Consider the following 25,912-nt stretch of genomic DNA (forward strand, 5'->3'; position numbering starts at 1 on the left):
TCAAATTGCCAACATCCGCTGGATCATGGATAAAGCAAGAGAGTTCCAGAAAAACATCTATTTCTGCTTTATTGACTATGCCAAAGCCTTTGACTGTGTGGATCACAATCAACTGTGGAAAATTCTGAAAGAGATGGGAATACCAGACCACCTAACCTGCCTCTTGAGAAATCTGTATGCAGGTCAGGAAGCAACAGTTAGAACTGGACATGGAACAACAGACTGGTTCCAAATAGGAAAAGGAGTACGTCAAGGCTGTGTATTGTCACCCTGCTTATTTAACTTATATGCAGAGTACATCATGAGAAATGCTGGACTGGAAGAAACACAAGCTGGAATCAAGATTGCCAGGAGAAATATCAATAACCTCAGATATGCAGATGATACCACCCTTATGGCAGAAAGTGAAGAGGAACTAAAAAGCCTCTTGATGAAAGTGAAAGAGGAGAGTGAAAAAGTTGGCTTAAAGCTCAACATTCAAAAAACGAAGATCATGGCATCTGGTCCCATCACTTCATGGGAAATAGACGGGAAACAGTGAAAACAGTGTCAGACTTTATTTTTGGGGGCTCCAAAATCACCGCAGATGGTGACTGCAGCCATGAAATTAAAAGACGCTTACTTCTTGGAAGAAAAGTTATGACCAACCTAGATAGCATATTCAAAAGCAGGGACATTACTTTGCCGACTAAGGTCAGTCTAGTTAAGGCTATGGTTTTTCCTGTGGTCATGTATGGATGTGAAAGTTGGACTGTGTAGAAGGCTGAGCACCGAAGAATTGATGCTTTTGAAGTGTGGCATTGGAGAAGACTCTTGAGAGTCCCTTGGACTGCAAGGAGATCCAACCAGTCCATTCTGAAGGAGATCAGCCCTTGGATTTCTTTGGAGGGAATGATGCTGAAGCTGAAACTCCAGTACTTTGGCCTCCTCATGCGAAGAGTTGACTCATTGGAAAGGACTCTGATGCTGGGAGGGATTGGGGTCAGTAGGAGAAAGGGGCGACCGAGGATGAGATGGCTGGATGGCATCACTGACTTGATGGACATGAGTCTGAGTGAACTCCGGGAGATGGTGATGAACAGGGAGACCTGGTGTGCTGCGACTCATGGGGTCGCAAAGAGTCGGACACAACTGAGCAACTGAACTGAACTGATGAGATAAGAAAGAAATATAAAACCCTATTTGAAAATTCACAAGGTTTTCTTCTTATTTCTGTGTAAACAGCACACTTAACAACTCTAATTTCCCATCTGTGCCTTCTGGAATAGTAGTAAAGATTGAAGGAATGATCTTGATATTAAAAATAGTAGTAAAATTATGATTATCCTAGCTGGAGATAGAAAGGTTTTCAAATACATCTATGATGATCAAGCAGGGCTCAAATTTCGTGTCAGGAAAGAATAAACAAACTTAAAAAATCAAGTAACCACAATTTCTGAGTTTTGGATACAAAAGAATTGATATGTTAGTTTCATATGTATAACAAAGAATTGACAGGATAGTTTAACACCTATAAATACTGAAGTTAATATAAAGTTTCTAAAATAACATAGAGTATACATATGGCTAGAGATATTTTAAAAAGTAAAAAATTATCTTCCAGAGATAATTTGTAAACCCTGTTGGTAATTTTTTCCTTATGATTTTATAATAACAAGTAGTCTACATAAGAAAAAGAAATCATAAATTATAATTTCATTCATTTCCTGTAAGTGCCATTACATGTAGATATTAGGAAAAGACAAATCAGAGTCTCTTCAGCAAAAAAAAAAGTTATACATTTTTTCTTTAAGACTATTGCACCTGAAAATTTTCTCATTGAATGAAGAGAGAGTAAGAATCTCATTTATATAATTATAACTTTTATAAAAGGACTAGATAAAATGCTTATTTATTTCCTCTTTATTTTCAAAAAGATCTAAAACACCCACCAAGATTATACCAAACAGTAAGATAAATTAGTTAAGTACATTAAGTATTTATCAAACAGTAAGTTAGAAACCACAAGAAACAGAAAGGCCAAAAGTTCTTAAATCATGATAAATCTGCTAAGGCCTAAAACAGAAGTCACCTTGAATTGTCTATGAACTAAAGTTTTGCTATATTAAATAGAGGACATTGCTTCATTACTTTCAAAGTGAGAATTTGTTTAAAAAGACAAATCACTTCAAACTGAAATGAACTTCCAGAGGGAACTATATTCAATACAGATATATACATACATGTGTATGTGTCAGTCCCTCAGTTGTGTCCGACTCTTTGTGACCCCATGGACTGTAATCCACCAGGCTCCTCTGTCCATGGAATTCTGCAGGCAAGAATACTGGAGTGAGTTGCCATTTCCTTCTCCAAGGGATCTTCCCAACCCAGGGATTGAACCCAGGTCTCCCGCATTGCAGGCAGACTCTTTACCAACTGAGCCACCAGGGAAGCCATATATACATATATAAGTATAACCAAGACACTCTGCTGTACATCTGAAACTAACACAATATTGTAAATTGATTATACTGCAATTGAAAAAAAAAAAAAAAAAACAAGAACCACCATCAACCTCAAAAATAACCACCAAAAAAAGTAAGGAACAAATTTTCTTTCAGTTCTTCATCAGCTATATGTCATTCAAAAGAGTATGAGCACTGCTTTTTCGTGACCTCACTGTCGCCTCTTAAGTTGAATTTGAAATAATTCTTTTCATATTTATAATAAAGAGTTCCTCATCTGACATACCCCCACTATTTCTGTTGTGTTTGTGTAATAATCTTTCTCATCCTGACCCTCATTCCATTTCATATTCATCTTTTCCTTCTTAAATGTATTCTTCCCTTTCATCCCCCTCCCCATGTTCATATTCATCTAGCTGTTCTTCCTAATTGCTTTGTAATGTTTGTCTTTCATAAGGGCATACTTAGTATGCCAGCATTTATAAATCTGAAGCATGCACATATATTGCTCTTATTATCACACCATTTTGTATCGTGACTTTGAAAGCTTCCATTTCTGTGGTAGGATCCCTTGTGTCATATAAGGGGACATGACATGTGAATGGCATGTGAAAAAGTAGAGGGAAAAAAGAGTTACAAACAAAACAACTTGCCTTTGTGAGACCAAGGCCCGCGAGAGATTTGAGAGGTTGTGGAAGAGGTTCAGGCGATGGGAAGGCAGGATGAGAGAAGCCCCAGACTCCAGGTGATGGTTCGGGAATGGTTTCAACCACATCTTCAATTTCACCATCAGAATTATTGTCCTCAGAGAAGGCTGTACTCTCTGGACTCACAATGCCACATTTTGCTTCTACTATAGTGAAAACAAGTGAGACTACATGAGAATATCTGTAATTTCAAATCAGTGAATAAAACCAGGAGGACAGTCTTAGATAACTTACTGTTTCTCTTGGATTGCTGAGAAGCATTCATTAGCTTCGTTAAGTTTGGTTTCAGGACATTCTGGAGAAGAAAATAAGAACTTTAAGAATAATGAGTCAAATTTAATAAAATAATTATAACACCTCCCATTCCTCTATATCTAACACAAAGAGCACAGGCTCTGGAGTCATTCAGATGTGGATTCAAATCCCAGTTCTGCCACTGACTAACCTTCTCATGGGGTAAGGATTATGACAGATGACATAGGAAGCCCCGGATGTTCCTCCCCTTATCCCTAATATACTGCTATACAAATACTATGACACCTACTAGATTACTTTCTCTACCAAAATGTTCTAGAATAAAAATTCATCCCCAATACTTTAGAGTACTATGTCTGAAAAACTAAGCTATTTAAATTAGTTGCTATGTTTTGAAATTTGTTTGCATAATTTCTATATGCATGAATTATTGCTTGGGAAGGGAAATACGAAAGTTTAGTTTTTAGCAGAACCTTATTTAGATAGGTTAGAACTGCAAATAGGAAAAGTTATTTCTATTCTGTTTGTCAAAGAGCTAAAGACAAATGATTTTTAAAATTCAGCTCATTCTAAGAAAGAGGGGAAAAAATAAGAGTAAACCTGTAGGGCAACGATCATGAGTGAAAGCCACAAACACTCTAAACAGAAAGCCATAGGCAAACATGTTAACAATAGAGGCAGAGAGAGATGCACTCAAAGAATAGACACTGAAGAAATGTATTCTGCAAGGAGAAATTAGGTTAACAGGAAATATTAAAAATGACAAAATGTAGGGTAGGAAAAAGAAAGGAAAAAGTGAGATATGCCTAGTGAAGTACAAACTTAAGGGGGAAAAAAGAAAAGCATAACTATAATGAGGTATGTGGAAAAACATATTTATTTAGAACTTATATACAACAAATCAGTAATATATCAGTATTGCTAAGAATACACTATGAACAAAGCCTGTGCTTTATATGTTTTTATTAATATATAAATTATATATCTACACTGCTCAAGTTTTATGAAAATATCAACATAAATTATATATAAAACATATATTTAAAATAGAGGCTTTTGTTCATTGCATATCCCTAATAATAGTAATTTATATTACTTTAAAACTGTTTATAAATAATACTGTAATAAAGAGTTTATTTTTGCCAGTATAAAAAAGCCATTCAATTAGCCACACATGGTCATCTATCACTACTTGAATGCTGTCAAGTATTACTGGAGAGAGAGGAATTGATAAAGAAATATTCCTAACATTTCACTGGGAACAAGGACTGGTAGTCAGAATTCTAAGGAAACTATGCTGTTTGAAAAAAAAAAATTAATGGAATACAAGATGGAGCTAGAAAGCTATTGGGTGGGAGAAGTTTGGGGTTGGCTAAAAAGTTTGTTTGGGTTTTTCCATAAGATGTTACAGAAAAACACGAACAAACTCATTGGCTAACCCAATATATGGGAGCTCTCTGCACCATCTATTCAATTTTGCTGCGAACCTAAAAGTGCTCTAAAAAATAAAGTCTATTATTTTTTTTTTTTTTGAAGAAAACAGAAACAATGGTTGGATAAAATACTGAAACATGCTATAATGCTTAGGACCCCTGAGAACATTATACCAAGAGAAAGAAGCCAGTCATAAAAACCACATACAGCATGATTTCATATATGTCTAGAAGAGGCAAATCTATAGTATAGAGACAGAAAATAAATTAGTGGTTGGGCTGGGCTCATGGGGGTGGGGTGTCTGAATGAAACGGGAAATGATTGCTAATGTGGGATTCTTTTGAGATGAGGAAAATGTTCTGAAAGTTGTTGTGGCCGTGGTTGCACAACCCTGTGAATATACTAAACACCACTGAACTATACATATTAAATGGGTGAATTGATGGTATGTGAATTGTATCTCAATAAAACTGTCATTTTCTTAAGTAAAGCTGCAATTTTTAAAAAGTAACTGGTTAGAACCCATAGCATGCATACTTTAAACATTAGAATGCTGAAGAATACTGAAGAAGTCTCTAGACTTCTAGAGATAGCAGATAGACTTCTCATAGTGATAATTCAGCAGAAAGGCATGTCATAAATATCCACATGCCTAACAACAGAGCCTCAAAACAAACAAAGCAAGAACTGAAGTTACCAAAGGTAGAAACAGATGGAAATTTTAAACACCAGTTTCTTAACAGGTAATAGAAGTAGATCCAAAGTGGGGGGGGGGGGGGGGGGGGGGGCGGGGATGTAAGTAATGTACACAATACCATCAACCACCTTGTCTAAAATAAATATTTTGAGGATTGACACATGTGCACTACTGATGTATAAAAGAGATAACTAATGAGAACGTATTGTATAGCTCAGGGAACTCTATCCAATGCTCTGTGGTGACTTAAGTTGGAAAAGAAATCTAAAAAAGAGGGAATATATGTATACATATAACTGATCCACTTTGCTGTATAGCAGAAACCAAAGTAAGATTGCAAAGCAACTCTATTGCAATAAAAATTAATTTTAAAATATGTTGAGTATAACAAGCAGTGGTTAAGCATTCACTTCATAATTTTTTGTCTCCTTGGAACCTCTAAGGATCTTTCAGTGGTCTGAAACCTTTCTTTAAGATTTCCTATTATCTTCTTTCCTCTTATTATTTATGTATTTACTCTGGGCTGTGCCAGGTTTCCGCAGCCACACGTGAGCCTTCTCTGGCTGCGGCAGGTGGGGGCTGATCTCTGGTTGCGGTGTGCGAGCTTCTCGGTGCAGGGGCTTCTCTGGCTGTGCAGCCCTGGCTGTAGGCTGCGGGGGCTTCAGACGCTGTGGCCTGCGGGCTCTAGAGCACAGGCTCAGAGGTTGTGGTACACGGGCTTCGTTGCCCTGCAGCATATGGAATATTCCTGAACCAGGGATGGAACTTGTGTCATAGGCAGATTCTTAAACACTAGATGAACCATCAAGGCGATCTTCTGAAAGGGGGTGACCAAAGTAATTTGCACAGATGCCTTTTTCCTTCTTCACATCCTTTTCAAACACAAAGACTTATTCAAAACCATCCCATTTTCCCCAAGACACAAACCCTGTATTCTTTCCTCTTAGATATTTTAATTCTCTACTCCCTGGAACCCAGGTGGTTTTGACAAGAAGCCCTGCTCCCCTGCAGAAATGTGCTGGGGGCCAATCACAAGCCATCAGCCAGAGACAGACAGCATCCAGGCGGGTGGGTCTGGAGTGCTACAAACAACACAGCAAAGGAAATGGACCTGGGCTGCACCCTCGTTTCATCACACAGCAGTAGCACCTGGCAGGCACGTGTTCATTTCCTATCAGCAAGCAGCAAAGGCGAGGCACGAGCTGGATCCTCCTGCTTTTCCCAGGAGGTGGTTTCACTGCCAACGCCTTGCGATGCTCTCCACGGTCTTAGGTTCGTTCCATAGCACGGTTGCTTTTCAGCACTTACCTGCCAGCTTCTGACTCATGGGACCTGTACAACCTCCTTCAACAGATTGTGCTTAGTCACTCAGTTGTGTCTGAGTCCAGGCTCCTCTGTCCATGGGGATTCTCCAGGCTAAAATACTGGAGTGGGTTGCCACACTTTCCTCCAGGGGATTTTCCCAACCCAAGGATCAAACCCAGGTCTCCTGCGCTGAAGGCAGATTCTTTACTGTTTGAGGCACCAGGGACTATCATATAATAACATGCATAAGACCTAAAAGGACAGGCCTGTGTCGGGGCATCAGCACATCAGTCGGCCTTCCTTCACACAGAAGAGGCCACACTAGGGGCCTGTGTTTCTCCATCCTAAAGCCCAAGGGTCCCAGAGCGTGTCATTTCCCTCAAATCACTTGCAGGTAGTAACAGCACACTCTGTAGCTTTAGGACCAAGCTAGGATGGCAGTGCACATGTGTGCTAAGTCACTTCAGTTGTGTCCGACTCTTTGTGACCCCAGGGACTGTAGCATGCCAGGCTCCTCTGTCCATGGGATTCTCCAGACAAGAATACTGGAGTAGGCTGCCATTCCCCCCTCCAGGGGATCTTCCTGACCCAGGGATCGAAGCTGGGGCTCTTATGTTTCCTGCCTTGGCAACCAGGTTCTTTACCTGGGAAACCCAAGGATTGCAGGGGGAACATGAAAAGAGAGGAGGTGCTCAGTGTTGTTATGTACACCATGGGAGGATGTCAGGGACAACTTCTTTTTAAAAAGGAAGAAAAGCAAGTTGTAAAATGGTGTTCTTTCATCCAAGAAATATTTACTGAGGGAATCCCCTGGCAGTCCAGTGGTTAGGACTCCATGCTTTCACTGCTGAGGGCCTGGGTTCAATCTCTGGTCAGGGAACTAAGATCCCACAAGCCATGCAGCAAGGTAAAAAAAAAAAAAAATTTATATATATATATATATATATATATATATACACTGAGCATGCACCATTCTAGGCACTTAGGACACTGCTGCTGCTAAGTCACTTCAGTCGTGTCCAACTCTGTGCAACCCCATAGACGGCAGTCCCCCAGGCTCCCCTGTCCCTGGGATTCTCCAGGCAAGAACAGTGGAGTGGGTTGCCATTTCCTTCTCCAACTGCAACTAACTAAACAGACAAACCTGGCAAATAAGCAAACCCTGTCTTAAATGGTGATAAGTAACATGAGAGAAACAGAGCAGGAGGAGGCAGGGTATCATCGACTCACAGCCTTTAAATGGGGCAGATGGGGAAGGCCTTCCTGAGAAGAGGACCTTTAGGCGTGTCTGAAGGTCGTGTATCTTGGTCTGCATATATATGCCTGGTGCTTCCCTGGTGATTCAGTGGTTAAGATCTGCCTTGCAATGCAGAGAGCAAAGGTTCTATTCCTGGTTGGGGAACTAAGATCCCACATGCCATGGAGCAACTAAGTCAACAAGCTGCAACTAGAGAGTCCACAACGAAGATCCCACGTGTGGAAACTAGGGCCCGACATAACCAAATAGATAAATAAATATTAAATATTTTTGAAAAGCCAGCCTGGCCTCAAATGATTTCAAGAGGTCCCTAAACTCCCGGGCATTCCCCTGCCTTCTTCTAAAGCCTGAAATTTCTTTAATGAGGGGGAAAAGAAACCTATTTAATTCCGTTTAATTCCATTAAATTTCTATTTAATTCTGTACTATCAAAGAGAAATATCTGATGGTTTTGGAAAAGCTGGCGCACAGCGCTCCCATGTTACCAGGTGACCGTAGAAGCATATGGTTGATGTCTGGACTTTGCTCCATCACAAGGGAAGGGGAGCACAAATTTCAAGAAGATAGGTGGGTCACTGAGTCAGAAGGAGCAAAGGCGGCTATCAGACGGCACTCATCCTGGCTCAGCTGCCTCTGCCTGTTTGGCGCAGGACAGGGCAGCTGTCTGCTGTGTGGTGCGCATGTCGTGTGACTAAAACCAGGCAATTCCAGTACACTAACCATGACGTTCACACAAGGCAATTTAGCAGTGACCGGGCATCCTGGACACTCACTGATCAGCAGTGCTACGCTGAATTCTCACCTTCTGTACCATCTGCACTAAAGCGAGAAGGGAGCTCTCTAGCAGACCCGCTTTGAAAGAGAGGCTAAAGGAAATTCTTCAGATTCAAAGAGAATAATACCAGAGGGAAACAAATTTCAAGAACAAAGGAAGAGCAATAGAAATGGCAAATAACTATGTAAATATGAGTCTTATGGTTTTTTGGTCTGTGCCATCCAACGTGTGGGATCTTAGTTCCCCGACCAGGGGTGGAACCCTTGCCCACTGCAGTGGGTGCTCCTAGTCTTAATCACTGGACTGTCAGGGAGTCCCTAATTTTAAAGAAGTGGCCAAAGCAGTCAGCCTTTTCTACTTCTTATTTAAGAAATATTTATTTTTATGTATTTAGGTAGCTGTGCCAGGTCTTAGTTGTGGCACTTGGGACCTTCCATCTTCATTGCAGCAGGTGGGATCTAGTTCCCCGACCAGGGATCAAACCCAGGCCCCGTGCACTGGGAGCGCAGAGGCCTAGCCACTGGACCACCAGGGCAGTCCCGAGAATATTTTGTATGTATATATGATGTACATATGTATGACAGCAGAAAGCAAAATTTCTAACACTGTCTGAAGCACAAAGATGTAGCCCTAAGTGGTGGTGTGGCTTCTATGTTCTCCTTGACATGGCACAATCTTATTTCCAAGCAGACAGAGAAAAGCTAAATATGAATACTATAAGCTCCAGAGCAACCACTAAAATTCAGAGACACATGGGGAAAAACATCAATATGGAACACTAAGAATATAATCAACAATACAGTCGATAATAATGTAGGGGAATATAGTCAGTAATCAAGTAATACCTTTCATGGTGACAGATGGTAACTAGATTTACTGCAATCATTTTGAAATGCATAGAAATGTCAAAGCACTATGCTGTGCACCGGGGAACTAACAGAGTGCTGTAGTCAATTATACTTCAAAAATAAACAAGTTCATAGAAAAAGAGATAGGATTTGTCGTAACTGGAGGTACACAGAGGGGTGTTGGGAGGAGAATTGGAAGAATCTGGTCAAAGGGTACAAACTTCCAGAGCACCACCCAGCCGGCTCAGGCAGCCGGCCCAGGAGACCCCGTCCTTCCGGCCTCTGCGGCCGGACCCAGATTTAGAAGGAGCCCCAGGGCGAAACACCCTCTGCGCGCCCGCCACAAGCCCACCGGAGCCACGAGCCCGAAACACCAAGGGGTGCCCAGCGAGCCCAGCTCCCGCCGCCAGCCCGCCGGCCAGTGTCCAGGCACGTCCTCCCATCCACGGGCTCGCCGGAGACACGCGCTCCTGCAGGCGATCCGAGCGCTCCAGAAGGGCACGCACCTGCTGCTAAGAAAGACCCCCTTCTGCCACCTGCAACTCTCTCATCCATCCAGCCTCCCATCCCTTCCCCTGCCCCGAGAGACTCTCTCCTCCTCTCCAACCTCCGAGACCAGGAGAGCTGTGTCCGCCTTCTCTAAGCTCCCTGGAGCTGACATCAGCCACCAGTGAGGACCCAAGAGTAAACACTAGGAAAGAACAAAGGTGAAGATTCAGGGAGACTCACGGAGAGAGTCTATCTTCTCTCGAGTCTCCTTTTCCTCTCCACTCCTCCCCCCATCCCCGCTCCTTCACCAGCAAGAGAAATACGTGTTAAATTCTCTCGTGGTGTGGACTTCAGTTGGCAAACCCAGGCCCTGTTGGCCCTGCAAGAGGCCGCAGAAGCGTTTCTAGTTCGGCTCTTCGAGGATGCCTGTCTCCTCTCCTTACACTCCCGCCGCGTCAGGCTCTCCTCAAAGGGTGCTCAGCTGGCCCTGAGAATCAGAGGCATTCAAGGGCACAGCTGGGCTCCGGGCACCCACCCGTGTTTCTGGTGGATACCAGAGCCCCTGCCCATGGCTAGGACCAGATCCACCGGGTACAAGGTGTTGCCTGCACTTGCTGTCTCTGAGTAGAGTGTGTGAGTTGGTTTCCTAGTTAGTTTTTTTGAGAAGGAGAAGACTGCATGGCTTTCCTCTCTAACAGAGGTAAAATATGAGAGAATCAAGGTATTCCAGAAATCTTGAGAATAATTTTCAGATGAAGATACTCTACTTTGCAAATTATTCATATGACTGTTTGATGATTTGGAAAACATCAGATTTTCTAGGTTATAGGAGAAAAGGATATTTACTGATTATTTTAAATCCTCTTGTACCATTTAAATGTTTTACCATATGTATATTTACTTCTATTTAAAACATGATGGAACAAATAAGGGAAGAGCACTCCAGTCAGTTGCATGGAAGAGCCTGGTGCATCCAGGATACAAATATCTCTCCCTCAAATAGACTTCATCATTAGTGGCAGAAGCAAGTTCCTGTGTGCACTGTGCCTGTCAACAGATCCAAAATTCAACTGAGATGAAAACAGAAAATTGTTAAGGTCTGATGTTTTACCTCCTCTGGTAAACTCCTACCAAAGTCATTCAGAAATTCCAACTTGCAAACTTGATTTGATTCATCTGCAAATCATAGATGTATCATAATTTATACTTCAGAATTCTTCATTCCAGGATTTTAAAGAGCCTTTTCAATGTTTTTACAGGTATTTTTATAACTTCCTTGTGGAGAGATAATAAAAATGATTCTTAATGAAAAAAAATTGAAGCAAAGTTACTATTATACAGAGATTGCACTGTGTTCTTTGTGTGTTAGTGCTAATTTCTTCATTTGGACACTGTTTTCCAAGAGCCACAATTTAAAGAGAATTGAGGGCCACATTTTTGTCTCCAATGGAGTAGAGTGTGAGCTGATAAAATCCTTGTCCTTCTTTTGTAACTGAAAGCAGTTTAAGTGACTTCCAGGGAAATAGGAAGTGCCACCAGAAGACTTTTGATATTGTGTGTGATGAAAATAATTAGTGAGGGTGGATATTAATAATGATGTAGTCAACCAACTGAATTCAAACTAAATGGAAGGACCAAGTTCTGTTGTTCAATACATTTTAACCCTTTGGAAAAACCTTTTCCTGTTCTACATCAACTCATTTTTATGTAAACAATGGAATAAACCTTATCTATGAATACATTTCTTTTTAAAGGTACAAATCTCCAACTGTAAGATAAATAAGTACTAGGGACATAATCTACAACACAATAAATAAAATTAATAAACACTGTTCTATATTATATATGAGAATTGTTAAAGAGGAGAGTGAAAAGTTTGGCTTAAAGCTGAACATTCAGAAAATAAAGATCATGGCATCTGGTCCCATCACTTCATGGGAATTAGATGGGGAAACAGTGGAAACAGTGTCAGATTTTATTTTGGGGGGCTCCAAAATCACTGCAGATGGTGACTACAGCCATGAAATTAAAAGAGTCTTACTCCTTGGAAGGAAAGTTATGACCAACCTAGATAGCTTATTCAAAAGCAGAGACATTACTTTGCCGACTAAGGTCCGTCTAGTCAAGGCTATGGTTTTTCCTGTGGTCATGTATGGATGTGAGAGTTGGACTCTGAAGAAAGCTGAAAGCCAAAGAATTGCTGCTTTTGAACTGTGGTGTTGGAGAAGACTCTTGAGAGTCCCTTGGACTGCAAGGAGATCCAACCAGTCCATTCTGAAGGAGATCAACTTTGGGTGTTCTTTGGAAGGAATGATGCTAAAGCTGAAACTCCAGTACTTTGGCCACCTCACACGAAGAGTTGACTCATTGGAAAAGACTGATGCTTGGAGGGATTGAGGGCAGGAGGAGAAGGGGACAACGGAGGATGAGATGGTTGGATGGCATCACTGACTCGATGGACGTGAGTTTGCGTGAACTCCAGGAGTTGGTGATGGATAGGGAGGCCTGGCGTGCTGCGATTCATGGGGTCGCAAAGAGTCACACACGACTGAGCGACTGAACTGAACTGAACTGAATATTGAACAGGACCTTAAACGGCCAGAAAGACTCTGACAAAGATGAACACAGCGGGAGGCATCTTCCTCTCCGACTTCAAACTACATCATGGAGCTATAGTAACCACCACAGTGAGGAACTGGCAGGAACACAGACACATGGACTCCAGGAAAGAATAGAGAGCCCAGGAACGAATCCACATGTACGTGGTCAGTTCATGAAAATCAAACCAGTAACGAGCAAAGAGGAAAGGGCAGTCTTCTCAAGAAACAGTGACAGGAAAACTGGCCACCTACACCGAAGAACATCAGTGAAGGTCATCCTCTAGATCATCTAACAGAAATCGAACTGGAAACACGCGATCTTGCACATGGAGCCCTTTCCCCACCACCCACCCCCCAGCCCCCCCCCCCCCCCCCAGTCCTCTGAGATGGACCTCCAGTCAGCGCTCAGCTGGACACAGGACTTTGTCCTCATTTTTCCCTCTTGCAGCGCCTCCCTGCTGGCGGGCAGTGAGGCAACCCCACTTCTCTCAGCCTGGATGCAGCCCCGTTATCCAGGAGCCTGAGCCCTGACGGCCCTGAGGAGACAAAGCTCCCGCCAGCTGGTCACCGAGCCCAGTCTGAAGGCAAAGCGTCCTGCGCCCGCGGGGCAGAGGGGGTTTTGGCGCCCCCTGCGGCCCGCCAGAGAAGAGCGGGCAGCTCCGCGCTCACAGACCTCAGAGGGCTCACCCAGAAGCAGCTCTGCTGTGAGCACTCAGACTGGAGGCCCAAAATGAATGGAGCAGAATAGCTCCATGACCCTCCTCAAAACATGGCTAAGGAAAAATCAGAGCCTGTATGGAATGCAGCCATAAAAAGGAACACATTTGAATCCATTCTAATGAAGGGGATGAACCTAGAGCATATTAAAGAGGGAAGTCAGTCAGAAAGAGAAAAACATGGAATCTAGAAGGATGGGTCTGATGAATCTGTTCACATAGCAGCAATGGAGATGCAGACATAGAGAACAGACTTGTGGATAAGGGTGGGGAACAAGAGGGAGAGGGTGAGATGAATGGAGAGAGCAGCATGGATGCATGTACACCAACATTTGTAAATAGACAACCAGGGGGAATTTGCTGTATGACTCAGGGAACTGAAACTATGGAGAACAGTGTGGAGATTCCTTAAAAAACTGAAAATAGAACTGCCTTATGACCCGGCAATCCTACTGCTGGGCATACACACCGAGGAAACCAGAATTGAAAGAGACATGTGTACCCCAATGTTCATTGCAGCACTGTTTATAATAGCCAGGACCTGGAAGCAACCTAGATATCCATCAGCAGATGAATGGATAAGAAAGCTGTGGTACATATACACAATGGAGTATTACTCAGCCATTAAAAAGAATACATTTGAATCAGTTCTAGTGAGGTGAATGAAACTGGAGCCTATTATACAGAGGGAATTAAGCCAGAAAGAAAAACACCAATCCATAAACTAATACATATATATGGAATTTAGAAAGATGGTAACAATAACCCAGTATGCAAGACAGCAAAAGAGACACAGATGTATAGAACAGTCTGCTGGACTCTGTGGGAGAGGGAGAGGGTGGGATGATTTGGGAGAATGGCATTGAAACATGTATAATATCATATATGAAATGAATCACCAGTCCAGGTTTGATGCAGGATACAGGATGCTTGGGGCTGGTGCACTGGGATGACCCAGAGGGATGCTACAGGGAGGGAGGAGGGAGGGGGGTTCAGGATGGGGAACACGTGTATACCCGTGGCAGATTCATGTTGATGTATGGCAAAATCAATACAATATTGTAACGTAATTAGCCTCCAATTAAAATAAATAAATTTATAATAAAAATAAATAAAAAGAAAAAAGTGAGGGGACACACGTACACCTATGGTTAATTCATGTGGGTGTATGACAAATCAAAGCAATATTGTAAAGCAATGATCAACCAACTAAAAATAAATAACTGTTTAAAAAAAAAGACTAAATGAACAGAAACACAAACTTTGCAACTAACACCATAACTCAATTTTAAAAACTATAAAACTTTATTTTTTTTAGTGTTCTTTTTTTTTTAGCTTTTTATTTTTTAAATTTTAATATCTTTAATTCTTACATGCGTTCCCAAACATGAACCCCCCTCCCACCTCCCTCCCCATAACATCTCTCTGGGTCATCCCCATGCACCAGCCCCAAGCATGCTGTATCCTGCGTCAGACATAGACTGGCGATTCAATTCTTACATGATAGTATACATGTTAGAATGTCATTCTCCCAAATCATCCCACCCTCTCCCTCTCCCTCTGAGTCCAAAGGTCCATTATACACATCTGTGTCTCTTTCCCTGTCTTTCATACAGGGTCATCATTGCCATCTTCCTAAATTCCATATATGTGTTAGTATACTGTATTGGTGTTTTTCTTTCTGGCTTACTTCACTCTGTATAATCGGCTGCAGTTTCATCCATCTCATCAGAACTGATTCAAATGAATTCTTTTTTATGGCTGAGTAATACTCCATTGTGTATATGTACCACAGCTTTCTGATCCATTCATCTGCTGATGGACATCTAGGTTGTTTCCATGTCCTGGCTATTATAAACAGTGCTGTGATGAACATTGGGGTACAAGTGTCTCTTTCAATTCTGGTTTCCTCGGCGTGTATGCCCAGCAGTGGGATTGCTGGGTCATAAGGTAGTTCTATTTGCAATTTTTTAAGGAATCTCCACACTGTTCTCCATAGTGGCTGTACTAGTTTGCATTCCCACCAACAGTGTAGGAGGGTTCCCTTTTCTCCACACCCTCTCCAGCATTTATTGCTTGCAGATTTTTGGATCACAGCCATTCTGACTGGTGTGAAGTGGTATCTCATTGTGGTTTTGATTTGCATTTCTCTAATAATGAGTGAAGTTGAGCATCTTTTCATGTGTTTGTTAGCCATCCGTATGTCTTCTTTGGAGAAATGTCTATTTAGTTCTTTGGCCCATTTTTTGATTGGGTCGTTTATTTTTCTGGAATTGAGCTGCATAAGTTGCTTGTATATTTTTGAGATTAGTTGTTTGTCAGTTGCTTCATTTGCTATTATTTTCTCCCATGCAGAAGGCTGTCTTTTCACCTTGCTTATATTTTCCTTTGTTGTGCAGAAGCTTTTAATTTTAATTAGATCCCATTTGTTTATTTTTGCTTTTTATTTCCAGAATTCTGGGAGGTGGATCATAGAGGATTCTGCTGTGATTTATGTCTGAGAGTGTTTTGCCTATGTTCTCCTCTAGGAGTTTTATAGTTTCTGATCTTACATTTAGATCTTTAATCCATTTTGAGTTTATTTTTGTGTGTGGTGTTAGAAAGTGATCTAGTTTCATTCTTTTACAAGTGGTTGACCAGTTTTCCCAGCACCACTTGTTAAAGAGATTGTCTTTACTCCATTGTATATTCTTGCCTCCTTTGTCAAAGATAAGGTGTCCATATGTGTGTGGATTTATCTCTGGGCTTTCTATTTTGTTCCATTGATCTATATGTCTGTCTTTGTGCCAGTACCATACTGTCTTGATGACTGTGGCTTTGTAGTAGAGCCTGAAGTCAGGCAAGTTGATTCCTCCAGTTCCATTCTTCTTTCTCAAGATTGCTTTGGCTATTCGAGGTTTTTTGTATTTCCATACAAATCTTGAAATTATTTGTTCTAGTTCTGTGAAAAATGTTGCTGGTAGCTTGATAGGGATTGCATTGAATTTGTAAATTGCTTTGGGTAGTATACTCATTTTTACTATATTGATTCTTCTGATCCATGAACATGGTATATTTCTCCATCTATTAGTGTCCTCTAAAAACTATAAAACTTTAGAAAACAATAAAAGATCTACATGACCTTTGGTCTGGTGATGAGTTCTAACACACAACAAAAAAGCCAACTTACCAAATTATGAATATAAATTGTTTAAAACATTGACTTTTACAATTTTATACATTTACTCTGTGAAGGACCTTATTTGAGAGAACCAAAAGACAAACTGTGAAATGAACCACTGACCACCCACCCTTGCCAGGCAACAGAGAAGAGAAAGCACTTGCAGGAGTCATCTTACAACAGGAGGTCCTGGTAAGGAACAAGGAACTAACAAGCTACCACCAACCAGGACTCTGGAGAGGTCAAAAAGAGATGGGAGACCGCAGTGCAGAGGTCCTACCAACTTCCCAGGATCCTCCTCGCTGGAATCCATCTCAGCTGAGTGATGTGTGTGCCCCCAGGAAAGATCCTAATTCAGAATGACTGGCAAGAGACAAACCAGAAACTAACCCAATGGCCAGAAAACCTGAGACTGTGAGCCATGTGGCAGAGCAGTTCTCTCCATTTCCCTCACCCTCCTCCCCTCTGCCCCGGCAGCCCTTCCCAATAAAGTCTCTCACTTGGACGGCACTCCTCTCCTCGGACAATTTACTTCCAAGTGTCAGACAAGAAGCCACTCTCAAGCCCTGGAAGGGATCCCCCTTCCTTCATCAAAACCATGATCCAGGAGAAAATATCTTCCAAATGCTACCTTGTAGAGAAGGAAATGGCACCACCTCAAGTATTCTGGCCTGAGAAATCCCAGGGACAGAGGAGTTTGGTGGGCTACAGTCCAACAGCAGGGCATTTCTGAGGAGAGGAAACAGTCCCAGGGAAGCTGAAGTGCTCACCAAAGGCCCCAGAGCTTTGGATGGCACAGCCAGACCTGTGGCTGAGGGCTCCCAGCAGCCAGGCCTCTTGATCCTGGCCTCTCTCACCAGGTACATGTGTGGAAAACTAGAATCAAAAATATGCCTGAGGGCGTCCCTGGCGGCTCCATGGTAAAGAATCCGCCTGCCAGTGCTGGACATGCAGGTGTGATCCCTGCTATGGTTAGATCCCATATGCTATGGAGCCGGTGAGCCACAGCTGCCGAGCCTGTACTCTAGATCCTGGAAGCCACAATGCCGAGCTCACATACTGCAGCCACTGAAGCCCGTGAGCCTGTGCCCCGCAGTAGGAGGAGCCGCTGCAGTGAGAAGCCCACACACCACTAGTTATGGCCCACGCTCACCTGAACTAGGGAAAAGCCCACACACAAAGACCCAACACAGCCAAAAATACATACAATTGTTTTCCTAAAAAATGCGTATCTGACAAAGAATCTCTACTCAAATTGTCAAAGAACACTAGAGCAAACAAGCCCATTCATAATTGGTAAAGATTGAAATATACACCTGGGCACTGAGGGTATACTGATAGCAAACTATTATACAGAAACATACTCAAGATACTGGTGAAATGCATGCACAGCCCCCTTTGGAAGACAGTCTGACAGTTTTTTCAGTAACCACATGGGACAAGCACTGATTTCTATGCATGACAAGCGGTGGAAGCCAGGTGTCTTATCATTGGAATGGGAAGATACGGAGAAACAAAAGGAAAGGTTACAAGATCCAAGGAGACATCATCACAAATTACCTTTAACTGAAAATGTTCAAAGGTAAGCTCGAATACATGTATGTATTTCCAAGTATTGTCAGCTGAGCATATTTAGCTCCTACATGTATGTTTTACATATCATTCTGTAATGAAAGGGAACAGGAAATGTCCCTGGTGGTCCGGTGGTAAAGGATCTGCCTACCAATGCAGGGAACACGGGTTCCCTCCCTGGTGCTAGAAGATTCCACATGCCCAGGGGCAACTAAGCCCTTGTACAACTATCAAAGTACTTGCATGCTCCAGAGCCCAAGTTCTGCAACCAGAGAAAGCACTGCAATGAGAAGCCATGGTATGACAACTAGAGGGCAGCCTCTGCTCACTACAACTAGACAGCTAGCAACAAAGACCCAGCATAGTCAAAAATAATTCAATGTTAAAAAAAAAAAAAAGCAAGGACAGAAGTTCTTTGAATAAATGACTGAGGTTAGGGGTGAGGCAGTAAATATATGAGCTGGATTTTCACAAACAAGAACATCCATGCAAAGAACAAGCCTGCAGAGCTCTGTGCCCATCAGCCACAGGAAGAGACTGCCTCCTGACAGCCAGCAGCATTTACAAGTGACCTCCTAAGGCCTTCGTCAAACTACAGGGGCACCTATGGGTTTTCTGTTTCCCTCACTTTTCTGACTCTTTCCTTAAAAATATGCACATTTCTTCATAGAATGTCACAGTGGAAGGAAAACAGGCCTACAATTTTTAGACCTCAATTTGCAAAAACACTTGGAGCTTGTTTTTTTTTTAATTAAAGCACCACATAATTTAAAATTTTTACACGTTCTAATTATTCAGTTCCAAAACACCAAACTTATTGCACAGGGTCCCCATGGAAAGGCCCCCTCTCAGCAGGACAGCCACAAATTCCACCTTGAAAGGGCAGCAAGGTGCCCTCCACCCTTCTTTTCTGCCTCGGTGGCCACCAGGTTTTTAAATCCATGCACCCTACTGTTTCTAGGGTGCAATTCGTGTACCCTTCCCTTTCCTATCCCAGCAGGTGGTCAAGGGCCCACCGGGCTGCAAAGTGCCAGAAGCAGGGCTGGACCAGCCAGCCAGAGTAAGAGTTATGAAGTCCCTGCAGGTGAAATCACCAGGCAGGATAAATCCCTTGGACTTCCAGCAGGCACTAGGCTGCTTGGGAAAACCGCACGGGTCTGAGCTTTATGCAAAGGGGTAAAGCGGTAAAAGGCTTGACCCCAAAGGCGAGGGCTTTCTGCGACCGCCAGGTTAGGGGGCTCTGAGACTGTGCCAACAGAGAGGGCAGAAAACGTGGTTCCCTGCTCCACCTAGTCCCAGTTCCCTTACCTGTGGTCCACACCCGTCCACTCCGCTCACTGGATGCCGATCAATGGGGACCCAGGAGCACATGAAATGGGCGTTCCCAGCCGCAATGGTGACCCCTGAGAGCACAACTGGGATGTCCCGCGCCCGACGCGCTCCCTGTGCGTCACCCGCCCCCTCACCACCACCACGCGCTCCCGGTGCGCCCCGCCCCCACGCCCACTTCCAGGAGAGCCCCACGGGCCTCGCTACTGCCGCCAGGTGGAGCACAAGGACAAGCAAATCCACCCCACAGAGACAATCCAAGCTTTTCATCAGCTCATCTGCCTATGATTCAGGGATAAAACTATGACTACAGAAAGCAAAGATGACCTGACCTAGGATGGCCATGATATTCTATAGAACCAGACAAAATTGGTTACGAGGAAACTTCTGTTTTTCTTGGAAATGGTAAAGCTGGTTCTTTTGCTTATGCAATTAAAAACAATTAGCTTGTTACAAAGGCCTGCCTAGGGCAACCCTTCAAGTTAACCCTTGCCACAGAATTCAACAACTTCCCTGGTGGCTCAGATGGTAAAGCATCTGCCTACAGTGCGGGAGACCTGGGTCCAATCCCTGGGTCGGGAAAATCTCCTGGAGAAGGGACTGGCAACCCACTCCAGTATTCTTGCTGCCACCCGCCTCCCCTCCCCCACCTCCGCACACCCCCCCCCCCAAAAAAAAAAGTGGCTCAAATAAATATTTTAAATCTCAGGCGGAAAACTAGAAGATCTCTTGTCTGTCTGTCTGTATTTATGTATGTCTTAGTGTGAGTCTTCTGTTTTTTGATAATATTGCTCAAGTTCTAAGTTCTTATTTAACTGGTCTCAAGAAAAGGAAGTCCTTACAAATCAAACAGTTGGAAATACAAGAAAACATTGACCTAAACGAATTTCAGATTCACGTGAACTGGGAAATAGTCAATATTAAATATCTAGTATTTTTTTCCCCTAGTCTACTATAGACATGTTTAAGAGTCATGAACATTAAGCACAAAATTTTCACAGTGCCTAGGTTTATTATAAGTTAAAAATTGTTATATTTTTATATCTGTCACAAGCTTATCAACAAAGAAAGTACCACTAAAAACAACAACAAAAAACTCGTAAAAAATGTAAATGTGATATGAGCTTTTAGATAAATTATTAACAATAATTATACTCTAAAATATCTGTCTATGATAGTCTCAATTGAAGGCAGAGGAGAAGGGGATGACAGAGGATAAGATGGTTGGATGGCATCACTGACTCAATGGACATGAGTTTGAGCAAGCCCCTGGAGTTGATGATGGACAGGGAAGCCTGGCATCCTGCAGTTCCTGGGGTCACAAAGAGTCAGACACGACTGAGCAGCTGAACTGAACTGAACTTACAATAGTGTCTCCAGATTTTGGTTTCTATCGTTGTGCTAAACTAAGTGACAACAGTGTATTGAATAGCTAGGTCATTTCCAAATAAATTAAGGTTGTGAAACATTCAGTACTTGAAAGGACCTCCCTCTTACACAGAAACGAAAGAGATTTTTGACTATCCATGAATAGTGTCTGGTGCCATCCTGACATGTTCAGTGTAAGAAAGCAATAATTTTTTTTTCTTTTGTATTATCACTGATACATACGTTCACCAGTCTATAGAATGCCAATATAAAAGTCAGTTCTTGGTTGCTTAAGGGAAATGTATGACTTGTTATTAAAGAAGGTATGAGGAATGAAATTGCATTTTATGAAGGAAAACGAAGTAGTTCTGTCTTGCAGGTGGCAGTTTCAGGATGGGAGAAGCAAAGGAATGGATATAGAATGGGATAAAGAGGTTTTATGGAAAGTAGACCCCCAGAAAAGGGTTTTGTACCTACTACACGTTTTCTTGAGATGTTGACTGCCTTTGCTAATGGATTTTAAGTTTCTTTACCTCCTGAGCAATCTGTTCTAGCTTTACCTTTGAAATCTTTTGTTAACTTCGGCTAAGTGGAGAAGTGTTGTTTCATGGTGACTTATGTGATCCTCAGTTCAGTTCAGTCGCTCAGTTATGTCCGACTCTTTGAGACCCCATGAATCGCAGCACACCAGGCCTCCCTGTCCATCACCAACTCCTGGAGTTCATTCAAACTCACGTCCATCGAGTCAGTGATGCCATCCAGCCATCTCATCCTCTGTCGTCCCCTTCTCCTCCTGCCCCCAATCCCTCCCAGCATCAGAGTCTTTTCTACTTTCTTCAATTTAAGTCTGAATTTGGCAATAAGGAGTTCATGATCTGAACCACAGTCAGCTCCCGGTCTTGTTTTTGCTGACTGTATAGAACTTCTCCATCTTTGGCTGCAAAGAATATAACCAATCAGATTTCGGTGTTGACCATCTGGTGATGTCCATGTGTACAGTCTTCTCTTGTGTTGTTGGAAGAGGGTGTTTGCTATGACCAGTGCCTTCTCTTGGCAAAACTCTATTAGTCTTTGCCCTGCTTCATTCTGCATTCCGAAGCCAAATTTGCCTGTTACTCCAGGTGTTTCTTGACTTCCTACTTTTGCATTCCAGTCCCCTAGAATGAAAAGGACATCTCTTTGGGGTGTTAGTTCTAAAAAGTCTTGTAGGTCTTCATACAGCTACCATTCAACTTCAGCTTCTTCAGCGTTACTGGTTGGGGCATAGACTTGGATGATATTGAATGGTGATATTGAATGGTTTGCCTTGGAAATGAACAGAGATCATTTTGTTGTTTTTGAGATTGCATCCAAGTACTGCATTTTGGACTCTTTTGTTGACCATGATGGCTACTCCATTTCTTCTAAGGGATTCCTGCCTGCGGTAGTAGATATAATGGTCACCTGAGTTAAATTCACCCATTCCAGTCCATTTTAGTTCACTGATTCCTAGAATGTTGACTTTCACTCTTGCCATCTCCTGTTTGACTACTTCCAATTTGCCTTGATTCATGGACCTGACATTCCAGGTTCCTATGCAATATTGCTCTTTACAGCATCGGACCTTGCTTCTATCACCAGTCACATCCACAGCTGGGTATTGTTTTGGCTTTGGCTCCATCCCTTCATTCTTTCTGGAGTTATTTCTCCACTGATCTCCAGTAGTATATTGGGCACCTACTGACCTGAGGAGTTCCTCTTTCAGTATCCTATCATTTTGCCTTTTCATACTGTTCATGGGGTTCTCAAGGCAAGAATACTGAAGTGGTTTGCCATTCCCTTCTCCAGTGGATCACTTTCTGTCAGACCTCTCCACCATGACCCGCCCGTCTTGGGTGGCCCCACAGGACATGGCTTAGTTTCACTGAGTTACACAAGGCTGTGGTCCTAGTGTGATTAGATTGACTAGATTTCTGTGAGTATGGTTTCAGTGTGTCTGCCCTCTGATGCCCTCCTGACTGTTATAAACCCTTTTTATATCTATGAACAAGCCTGCCTAAATAATTGACTTCTAGCTAACTTTGGGATGCTTCAGAGGACCCCTGAGACCTCCCCAAGAGAGATATTAAACAACCTGAGTTCATTTGGCATGTTAAACTACATGGGAAGTGCTGTCAGAAAGAGTGATGAATCTTCCCAAGTTATATTATATGGTGGATGTTACTGTAAGGTATAGTTTGAGCCGAGGCAGAAAAGAAGGAGAGAGATGGCATTTGTAGTTGGGCAGGGGCTGATAAGTCCCAGATAGATACAACCGGCCTGGAGCCTCACAACAGGACCTAAAGTTTGGTTTTGTTTTCTCCGAAGTTAGATGATTCAGCAAGGGCCTTTGAGACTGTTGTTTTCTTTTCTGGGCCCAAAGACTCCTTCAGTTACTAATATAGGTATTCTAGAAATTATGTGACATCCATGAAAATCTGATATGTTCTGGTAAAATGCTGTCAGTTATAATTCTAATTATCATATTCATGTGTTTCAAGTCACAGAAGTTACCAGACTACTTTGTCAATTTCTGTCTAATCAGGTTTGAAACATTGCATCTATGGTTTCACACTGATGCCTTTGCCAAAATACTGCTACTTCAAATTATCTGTGGAAAAGACTTTTCTAAGCTTACCTGTAAACAATTTTGTTTGTTTGTTACCTGGTAAGCTGGTACCAGACTGGAATTTAGTCTCCTTTCTAGGTTAAGAGAACAAAGTTTCCTTAGAATGCAGCTTTCGATCACAGATGACTTTCTTTACCTTTCAGTGACTTATGTTTGTATTTATCACCTGTTTCTTACTTCGGTAAAGAAAATAAACATTATTTAAGATTATGGTACATGTAGGATGGACCAAGCTTTCCCCATTTCTGCAAATTCCCTTAAGTCCTCAGATTCTTCTCATGGGACCAAGGTCTCACTTCCCTCCAGAAAGACAGTCCAAGCTTTTGATCAGTTGATCTGCCCCTGATATCAGAGTCAATTTGAGCACGAGTTGGTCTATAATTTAGGCATGAAACTATGACTACATCAAGGAAAGATGACTTTTTGATGCAGGATGGCCATGATATTCCTTGGACTTCAGAGAAAATTGGTTAAAATAAAACTTTTTTTCTTTGGAAACTGCAAAGCCAGTTCTTTCAGCACATGCAAGTGAAAACATCTAGGTTGTTAGGTCCATTTTAATTCCAGTCCCAAAGAAAGGCAATGACAAAGCATGTTCAAACTGCCACACAATTGGACTCATCTCACACGCTAGTAATGATCAAAATTCTCCAAGCCAGGCTTCAGCAATATATCAACCGTGAACTTCCAAATGTTCAAGATGGATTTAGAAAAGGCAGAGGAACCAGAGACCAAATTGCCAACATCCACTGGATCATTGAAAAAGCAAGAGAGTTACATAAAAACATTTATTTCTGCTTTATTGACTATGCCAAAGCCTTTGACTACATGTATCCCAATAATCTGGCGAAAATTCTGAAAAAGATGGGACTACCAGACCACCTGACCTGCCTCTTGAGAAATCTGTATGCGGGTCAGCAAGAAACAGCTAGAACTGGACATGGAAAAACAGATTGCTTCCAAATAGAAAAAGGAATATGTCAAGACTGTATATTGCCACCCTGCTTATTTAACTTACATGCAGAGTACATCATGAGAAACGCTGGGCTGGATTAAGCACAAGCTGGAATCAAGATTGCAGGGAGAAATATCACTCACCTCAGATACGCAGATGACACCACCCTTATGGCAGAAAGTGAAGAAGAAATAAAAAGCTTCTTCTTGAAAGTGAAAGAGGAGAGTGAAAAAGTTGGTTTAAAGCTCAACATTCAGAAAACAAAGATCATGGCATCCAGTCCCATCACTTAATGGGAAATAGATGGGGAAACAGTGGAAACAGTGTCAGACTTTATTTCGGGGGGCTCCAAAATCACTGCAGTTGGTGACTGCAGCCATGAAATTAAAAGATGCTTACTCCTTGGAAGAAAAGTTATGACCAACCTAGATAGCATATTGAAAAGCAGAGACATTACTTTGCCAGCAAAGGTCCATCTAGTCAAGGCTATGGTTTTCCCAGTGGTCATGTATGGATGTGAGAGTTGGACTGTGAAGAAGGCTGAGTGCCAAAGAATTGATGCTTTTGAAGTGTGGTGTTGGAGAAGACTCTTGAGAGTCCCTTGGACTGCAAGGAGACCCAACCAGTCCATTCTAAAGGAGATCAGTTCTGGGTGTTCATCGGAAGGACTGATATTAAAGCTGAAACTCCAGTACTTTGGCCACCTCATGCGAAGAGTTGACTCATTGGAAAAGACTCTGATGCTGGGAGGGATTGGGGGCAGGAGGAAAAGAGGAAAACAGAGGATAATATGGCTGGATGGCATCACCGACTGGACATGAGTTTGAGTCAACTCCGGGAGTTGGTGATGGACAATGAGGCCTAGCCTGCTGCAATTCATGGGGCTGCAAAGAGTCGGACACGACTGAGCAACTGAAATGAACTGAAGAATTATATAACAACAATGTATCCTGCTTATTGATATGCTTTTCCTTCTTGAGAACCTTCTAACTAATCCTGCTATCTTAAAATGTATATTATGGGAGTGGGTCTGGTAAGATCTTTCTATTGCTAGTTCTAATCCTGTCATTATAAAATGTAAATCGTGGGAGTGGGTCTAGTAAGACCTTTGAGACAGTCTTTTGATTTATTGTAACAATTAATTTAAATGCATATGAAAAGTATATAAAAATATAAAAGCACCCTCTGTCCCCCTTCTGATGTCTGTGTCAGAACTTTTCTCTGTCCTTTTTTATACTTTAATAAAACTCTTCTACGCAAAAGCTCTTGAGTGATCAAGACTGGCTCCTGGTCCCAAGGCGAAGTTTTCAGAGGTCAGGAATCCAGCGTCGTTCACAGTGAGCTGTCAGATGT

At 42.3% G+C, this 25,912-nt stretch overlaps 1 pseudogene; it reads right to left on the reverse strand.

Moving 5' to 3' along the window:
* LOC138422407 (ankyrin repeat domain-containing protein 26-like) overlaps positions 1 to 19,859 on the reverse strand; it is a 78,543-nt pseudogene extending 58,684 nt beyond the window's left edge.
* Positions 19,860 to 25,912: the final 6,053 nt, after the last annotated feature.

This window comes from Ovis canadensis, chromosome 17 (genome assembly GCF_042477335.2).
Source record: "Ovis canadensis isolate MfBH-ARS-UI-01 breed Bighorn chromosome 17, ARS-UI_OviCan_v2, whole genome shotgun sequence".
NCBI lineage: Eukaryota > Metazoa > Chordata > Mammalia > Artiodactyla > Bovidae > Ovis > Ovis canadensis.